This window comes from Chrysemys picta, chromosome 2 (genome assembly GCF_011386835.1).
Source record: "Chrysemys picta bellii isolate R12L10 chromosome 2, ASM1138683v2, whole genome shotgun sequence".
Classification (NCBI taxonomy): Eukaryota; Metazoa; Chordata; order Testudines; family Emydidae; genus Chrysemys; species Chrysemys picta.
In genome coordinates this window covers 253,233,787-253,242,637 of record NC_088792.1, presented here as the reverse complement: position 1 = coordinate 253,242,637, position 8,851 = coordinate 253,233,787, and the positions used below count along the sequence as shown (strand labels likewise).

At 47.8% G+C, this 8,851-nt stretch overlaps 1 non-coding gene across 1 annotated transcript; it reads right to left on the bottom strand.

The window, feature by feature from the left end:
* Positions 1 to 260: 260 nt before the first annotated feature.
* TRNAA-AGC (transfer RNA alanine (anticodon AGC)) lies at positions 261 to 333 on the bottom strand. Its single transcript has one exon. It is a non-coding gene; the product is annotated as a tRNA-Ala (tRNA).
* Between the last annotated feature and the right edge of the window lie 8,518 nt (positions 334 to 8,851).

Below are 8,851 nucleotides of genomic sequence, written 5' to 3'. Positions count from 1 at the left end.
CCGACTCGGCCTCCCACGCCTACCTCAGGAAAAACAAACACAAAGAGACTCGCAAAAGAAAAGAACTCAGACACGCAGGCTTCTGAAAGAGAAGCTGCCCCTTTGGCTGCCTGAGGACAAAAGGCTTGCCGCAAAGCTAAGAGTGGACTGGAACGCTCCTTTCTGCGCAGACATCCAGGCTGTATGTGGATGCAAGCGGGTGGGGATGAGGGGGAAAAAAAAGCCAGAGAGAGAGAGAGAAGCAGGAAAGAGCAGCAGCTTGGAGAATGCGGGTATCGATCCCGCTACCTCTCACATGCTAAGCGAGCGCTCTACCACTTGAGCTAATTCCCCCTGCAACCACAAGGTGCCCCACCCCCTCCGCCACCCACTGTCAACTCAGCGCAAACCCCATCCAGAGATCTCTTCACACCGCAAAGCAAATTACTTTTACGCTTGCCCAGCACCTGGGAAAGGACCTTCACTCAACAAAGACACGGGACAGAGCAAACAACGCTGCTCCCCTTTTTTGCCTTTCAACAAAATACACCTTTCCAGAGACCATCAGAGAAACTCACACACGCCCATGCCTTGCACACCCACACGTATCTAACGCCTCCGTTCATGACAACAAGAAGAGCAAAAACAGAAAAAGAAAGGGGTCGAGTTGCCTCCTTGCCTCACGGCGCCTATTCGGTGCACAGGCCAAGGACAGCAAAGCTTCAGATTATCTACGGATAGCCCGGCAGCTCCTTGACAGAAATTCCGCGCGATCGGGTTTGTAGCCATTCTCCGCCAGAAGCCTTTTACACACTCTGTGCAATCACGGTTGCCCAAGAAGAAATCCCAGCTCTACAAATGTGATGGACAAAAGCCTAAAAAGGAAAGAAATGGAGCCGCGCCCTCACCCTACTCCATAAACTGAGCTCTGTGACGCGGAGGAAAGATGGACAAAGAGAGAGCAAACCATTGAAACGCACCCGTTGCTACAACGATGAGCATAATAGCCCGCCCTCAGCTGCGCACGCAGTCGGTTGAGCCCAGATCCTGTCTTCGGAGAGGGCAATCAGGGCACCCATCCAAGGTGCTGTTTCCAGTGGGCAGTGTGGTGCAGAGGCCAGAGTCTCCGGCTTCCCCTCTCTGCCTGCAGGGTGTAACCTGTCATGGGAGGAGCATCCGCTTCTCTGCTCCTGAACAGAAGCCGCCTTCTCGCCCCCTCACCTTGTGTCCCAGCCCGGCTCCAAGTCCTGCCTCTGCACTCTGTGACTGTGAGCCAGTGGGCTCTTCCTCTCCTTGTCCCCCCAGACTGGCCCAGCCCTCCCATTCCTCTTTTAATGGGTGGCTGAATGAAAGCCATGCCTCCCAATGGAAGGTGTGTGTTGTGTCTCAGACAGCCAATGGGAACTGGAAGTTGCTGGCCTCTTCCAGGTTGGAAAGGGAAAGTACTGGGAACTAAAACTGCTGGGTAAAGAGACCAATAATTCAGCAGGAGTTGTCAAACTGGGGGTTGGGACCCCTCAGGTGCTCATGAGGTTATTACAGGGGAGGTCATGAGCTGTCAGCCTCCACCCCAAACTCCGCTTTGCCTCTAGCATTTATAGCGGTGTTAAATTATGTGATAGACCCAGGCCAGTTGGGAACAGCAGAGTAATTAAAAAAAAAAAACAGCAGAGTAATCGAAGGCAGATATACTGGCCACTGGATAAGCAGTTTTCTGTTCCCTGACTGACCAGAGCAGGGGCTGCTCCAGGCTAATGAGAACACCTGACTCTAATTAACCTGCAAAGAGTCAGGTGAGGCTGTTAAGCACCTGACTCTAATTAAGGCCCCTCTGATGCTATAAAAGGGCTCACTCCAGTCAGGCCAAAGAGAGCCAGGGGAGAGCAAGTGTGACTGAAGGGCTGGGTAATGAAGACACCCTGAAACCACTGGAAAGGGAGCCCTAAAGTAAGGGTGAAGAAGGTGTTGATAGAGAGAAGTCGGGGAGCTGTGGGGAAGTGTCCCAGGGAAATGTAGCAACTCTGGCAGTGAAAGGTCGGCTGCCAACAGCTGCTGCCATTAGGGTTCCTGGGCTGGAACCCGGAGTAGAGGGCGGGCCTGCGTTCCCCCCCAACCTGCCACTACAGAAACGTGTCCTGGGAAGGGAAGACAGGCCCCTGTCAGGACGGGAGACTCAACTGTTCTTGAATAAGCGTGTAGGGACAACAGAGACTGTGGGAGTTCTCTCACCAACCTCCTTGCTGGCTTATGATGAAAAGGGCTCAGTAGACTGTACCCTGGCCCTAGAGACAGAAGGTCTATGTGGAGGGTTGCAGTGAGCCTCCAAGGCTAGCATAAACCACCTAGAAGCACGGGACCCATGGGGACGAGGTCGGAGCTCTGCCACAAAATATAAAAAGTGTCTTTAATTTATAAGGGGGGTTGCACTCAGAGGCTTGCTATGTGAAAGGGGTCACCAGTACAAAAGTTTGAGAACTACTGTCTTACAGGGTCCTGACCCCATGCCCCAGCTTCTGGAGGACCCTTCCCTATGCTCCCAGCTCCTCTGCCCCCCAGCTCTGTGCCTGATCCACACAGGATATGGGGCTGGTACAGCTCTCGGCTTGACTGCCTACCTCTTTAGCTCAAGCTGTAGCAATTCACGCTTTTAGTTCAGAAGGTCCTGGTCCAGTTTCTAGTGTTGGCCATTATAGCGGCCAACACAGACTTACAGACTCTCACCAGTCTGCAGGGGACTCAGAAGAAGACATTAAGTGACATATGCTTGTGATTCCTGTTACTGCTTAGAACTGGAAACTCCTGCCTGACATTTTTAGTTAAGTTTATTTGATCCATTATACGGTTGGGTGTTTGTTTTTCATATATACAAACCCACTAATGTAATCTGACACTTATCTGGTTTTAAAAATCAGTTTCTGGCCTGGTACCTTTATTTGGATAAAATACTTTGGGTTTTGGCTTGTGGAAAGAAAAAAAAAAAACAGCCCCACCCTCTAGCAACATAAGATCACTACTTTCATCTCCAGCCAACATTAACATGCGCAAATAAGTCTTGCTGTATATTGGTATGAACTGCCTACTACCCTAGGGTAACGTTTTCAAAAGCAGATTGTAATTCTGGGATCTCAGTTGGTAATAGCATGGGCCAGATTTTCAGAAGTGCTGAGCACTCACAGCTTCTATTGACCTAAACTGGAGTGGTAGGTGCTCAGCAATTCAGACATGCAAGCCCAATACGTCTCAGGCCACACACCCAACCAGTAGCCACTACTGAAAACCTTGGCCCCGCCCACACTATACACCATACCTCTGTGTATCCTTCTCCCACTCAACCATTTTTTCCCTCACAGGCATGATTTGTCATAGATCCCATAAACTAATTGTATATGAAGAACTGAAATACGTTTCTTAGGATGGATAAGACTAGGCAAAAGAAGTATGGCATGTATTTGAAATCATTATTAACCATAAACGAATTACCTACTAGTAATTTTTACAACCTGGATGCATTTTCAACCTACCGAGTGTTTCATATTTGAAACTAAATCGAACGTGGCAACAATATGCTGGTGATAACTTTCATCTCTTAAAAAAATAAAAAAGACTATCTGAACCATATTTAGTCTTATGGAGGTTTTTAAAGTTGTGGATAATTTAGTACATTGTTCGTACCTTTCACAAAGATTCTGGCTGCAAGCCAGTAGTTGATATGATTAAGATCATTTAGCCTTTCTATAATACCAAGAAAGCTTTCACGTTTGTCAAGTGAACTGCTTCTGTTTCTTTTATTCTGCAATCTTTATGCCTATTACAGCTTGCTGCATGTAATTTTGACACTAAGAGTTTTCTAAGCCTAATCTATATAACAATCCTTCTAAATTATTATAAACATTTTCATTCGCCACAAAAGCTTTTCAGTTTTGCAAGTACTTTTTGTTATTTCTTGCTCAGAAATCACTGCTACATTATTGCAGTTGGCAAGGAATCTAACACTGTGATTCAGGTTTGCCACCTACTGATGCTAAACTATTAGTATTTCCATTTCTGTACATTGACATGTGACTCTGCAATCTGTAACAACTCCCCCCCCCCCCCCCCCCCACACCCTGAATTTCCAAAGCTGGGCACAGAATTTGAGCCACATGACTCCCTATTAAAAGAAGTCACTGGGAGTCATGGAACTAAAATTCCATGCACTGCTCTGAAAATGCTCATCCTCACATGCCACGGAGTGAGACTCCCCTGCCACCTCTTAAATGTTAAAGGCTTGATATACAAAAGAATCACAAATGCTTTTCACTGGGATTCAAGAAGGGATCTCTGGGTCTTAGGCACCCCTCCCTCATTAAAAGTCAATAGGAGTCAGGCACTTAGCTCCCTTAGGCTTCTTTGGAAATCCCAGCCATAAGAAATAAATGTAATGTTGATACAAGCAGCTGGTTGACAGCCCCAGAAAATGAAGTCCTCTGTTTAGCTACAGAACATGCAGAGGTAACGTGTTCACCTCTGCCCTGTCAATATACCTAAATTCTGATTTGAAAGGACTAGCCACATCTGTGGATGAGACGGCAATTCAGTCTTCATGCCCATTCACTTCTTGATCTTTCTGACAGGGCTGCCAATTATTGGTGATTGTGAAGGTGTGGACAGAAGAAATGAAAGATAATGCTACACAACAGCACCAAAGGGCTTTGGGTATGGTTACTTCCTAGCTTTTCAGCTGCCTCAGAAATTGGAACCTTTCTGTTTCTAAAGGAAAACACACAGGGCCCAGTGCAGACCCAGTGTTGGAGTGGCACCTGCTGTCAACAAACCTGAGTTTGGCCCAATTTATTTGTAACCCTTCTGCCCATCTAAGTTGGCAGCAACAAGGGCCAGGTTCTGTATCTAGGGGTTCCGTTTCAATAACGCAATGCAAAACCAGCTCGAGCCCCCATCCAGTGACCTGGGACAATTACATACCACCCCCTGGGTGCCTCTAAGAGGCAATACTTCCCCTCTCGCAAGCATGGAGTCTGAGTGTAACAGAAAATGTTTAATAACATGAGGTAAACGACATCAGCATTAAATTGGAAAAACACCACAAACAGGATTCATAACACAAATCATGAAAAAAAAACCACCCCAGCAAATTTGGCTGTGTCCTTTCCCTTTGGTTCTTGAATCCAGCAACCCAAAAATCACCCAGAGTCCCCAAAGTCCTACACCCCCAAAGTCTCTTGGGTCCAGCAACCACCCAAAGTCCCAAAAGTCCAACAGACCCCAAAGACTCTGTCCTGGTCAGTGCAGCCCCAGAGTAAGAGGGGGGAGTGGTCACGCAGGGTGTTAAGGGGCACCTTACGTGATCCAAGGCCGGCCAGCCGTCTCTCTGTGGGGTTCCGCCACAGCCTTCACCACGAGTCAGTCCACTTCCTGCCGTCCCACAAACTGCTCCACTCTACAAGCTGCTCCGCTCACCGACCTGTGGGCCGCTCCAGCCGTCCCCACAAACAGCTCTGTTCGCCATTCCTTGGGCCGCTCCAAACAGCCCCACAAATTGCTCTGCCAGCTGCTTAGCAATATAGGTTCAGGCTCCCCCACTAGTTAACACAGCACTCAGTGATCTCAGCTCTTAATAACTTCAGCTCTTAGCAATTTCAGCTCATAGTAGGGGAGCCCCAGTGCTAGTATACCATTGGCCCAAAGTGAATTCAGCACAGCAGTCTGTAACTAGACTCCTAAAGGAATCAAAGTTAGCTCTGACATTCAACAGTGGAGAGAGGAGATAATGCAACTGGTATTTCAAACCCTCAGAGGGGGCCATACCATCAAGTACACATACCCATCTCCATCCTTTCTCAATTCACTGGGTTTTGTAACCCATGCCCCTTGTCAAGCAAGTGCTACTTAGGTAATGGTGAAGGACTCACTCAGTCCTTCTGTCATACAACAGTTCCACTGGCCTTGATTCACAGAATCAGGGTAACAAAACTTTATTCCTCCTGCCCCAATAACAGAGAAAACTGGGGATCCCACACCAGCCAAAGTAACCACTTTCAGTTGCTGTTGTTTCATGTCAGGCGGGTGGGTGTGCCTATGCAAACAAGATCAGCCCCTGGAGTTCTTTTCCACACTCGCCATAATTCACCACCAGATGTCAGGGTAGAGCTCATCCTGACTCTGCTTACATATTAAAAGCAGGGTTTTTTCTTGGCATACAGTATATAAGCAGCCATTCCACCATATAATGACCACATGTCCCAATTTTATGGGGACAGTCCTGATTTTGGGGGCTTTTTCTTATATGGGCTTCTATTACCCCCCACACACACACACCCTGTCCCGATTTTTCACACTTGCTGTCTGGTCACCCTACTCCCCCAGCAATGTATGGGGTCATTCCCCGCACTCACATGGGGCAATGAAACTGGCATCAAACACAGAGTGGAGGCATTGAGGGGGGATGCACAACAGGAGATCAGATCTAAGATGAGGGTTAGGGCAGAGCTGGAAAGGGCTTTGAAAGCAAGAACATGGAAGCCCCAGGGAGGTTTTTCACTTTCCCCACAATCCATCAGCTCTGAAGGGCAGTGTGAGTAGATGCCTGTATGATAGTGGACAGTTTGGTGTTCTTTGGCTTTGCTATTTTCTTACGCCGTTTCCTCAAAGGTGAATGGCATAGAAATGCTTTTCCCCTACTAGCATTTTTTCTCTAAAAGACATACACCTCCCTTCAATATCTAATACAATGTTTCAAGAAATCCCTTTACTTACCTTACCAGTGCACAGTCAAAAGCCAGGCCTGTGCATGAGCATCCTAAGAGCTGGAGAGGGAGACCATTCACTAGAACTGGGGGGAGGAAGGAAACTGGGGAAGTTTAGCTCACTTTATATACAGTGAGCCAAATTCAGCTCTGGATCACACCAATGTAAATCTGGAGTGATTCTGTAGAAATCAGAGGAGTAAATCCAGATTTACAATGATGTAACCCAGAACAGAATTTGGCCCAACAATTTGATTTCCACAGTTTACAATGTGGTGATTTGATAATGGCCCAGGTTTCTGTCACTTACCCAGTCACAGCACAAGTGAGTTGGGCAGACCAAGTTTGCAGCCATGTCAGTGGAAAAAAACTGCAATCACTTAAACTGTTCCATAAATCATTCACTAATTTCTTCAATGGCTCGGGGCACTGCATAATAAATGAACGTAACAAATGATATACTGCAGGAAAGCCCCGTGCCTATGTAGTGAATGACTCGTAAGTGAAGATCAAATGACTATTTTTTTATGAACAATTAATGACCATATTTAATAGCCACTAACTTGGTAAATGGCTTAATTTAAAAACAAAAGCGGTGGCGCATACAAAAGTCGCTGGAATTGTGGGGCTGGTGACTTTCACAGCCTCGCAGAGGCTGTGCAGAGTGTACAGTTTGTCTCAGTTCCTTGCTGGTGCACAGCAGATATCAGGAGTTTCACCTCAGGTACCAGCCTTCAGGGGAATGGAAGGAGAATTTATGAGCTGAGAGCCTGGGGCCCAAAAGGCACTCCAGGTGCTGGTGCTATTCTCACTAGTCACTGTGAGCATCCAGGAATCAGAGGAGGTCTTGACCAGATCTCAACAAAATTCATCTTGCTGGGAGAAGCTTGGTTGGTGACCAAGGCCCTGTCCCAACTGCAGCTCCAGCTGATTTAAAGAACAGAATTTCTACCAATTAGGAACCTGTTGTCATAAGACAAAAAATCATGTTTAATCCCTGTGCTGGAGAATTTAAACATGGCTGTAGCTCAATGGCACTATGACAAGATTTGACCAGAGGGTATGGAGAGGCCAAACCATGGTTTGTAGTTGACTTTGCCTTAGATTTCTTCCTGGGCTAGAGCATGATTTCTTTCTTCTTTAACCTGATGTAATTACTGGGCTGCCTCCTGCTGGAGCACCTGAAATGCACAGAGTGCCAGAAGTATGCCTCGTGTTCCACAATTTGGAGGCAAGCACTGTAGGTGTTTCAGCAGCAAGGCCTTGTAGACATTAGCCCTGGTGGGTCACAATAGCCACTCAGACGTATGGCTAAGGGAAAGGGTATTTTACTAGGGCTGGCAGGAAAGGAAAAGGTTGCAAAGACCTGAGGTACAGAGGCTTCAACAGTTACAATTCAAAGGGGCAATAGTTGCTCTTGTTTGGGCCCCTAGGGAAGTCTAATCCAGAGTCATGGCTCTTTAGGCCTAGTGCTTGGGGTGTCGCTCCAGTCCAGTCTCTAGTCAAGCAAATAGGAGCTTGTGGGTTTCCAGGCCACACTCAGTTAGGGTCTCTCATTGGGGGCTCTCTGCACTGGCTCACTGCCCAGCTGCTGCTGCTCCCCTATAAGTCCCACACTGATCTGCACCTAGCTGTGATGTCTGGCATTCACAGACAGTTCTACAAGCAGCTCTACATACAGTTCCAAGAGTTCCTCTCTGCATCTGGTTTCTCTGCAGCTCCTAGCTCACCATGCAGCTGCTACTTCCCAAAAGAGCCTGAGATGGAGCAGGGAAAGTGCTGCCTGGCACAGCAGGAGTTAAAGAAATCTTTGGGTTCAGCTAGCCCTGTCCCACTATACCTGCGGCCAATGCTGGGCCTGGAGTGGGGAGAAAAGAAGGGAGCCTGGCTCAGTTGGGGACTGACTGGTGTGGAAGCAGGAGCTCTCTGTTGGCCTGCCTGAAGAGATGGGTCAGCGACTGCCAGCCAATGCAGCCACTGGAGGCAAGTAAGCCTTCCCCTGCCAAGGGGAGTCTGTAGATAAGTCCCAACTATGGAGCAACTGGACTATCAGGGCCATGCCCCAAACTAAAAAGACTTTAGTAGGAAGGAGCCCAGAGAAACTGGTCTTGACCTCTCCCCCCGCCAGG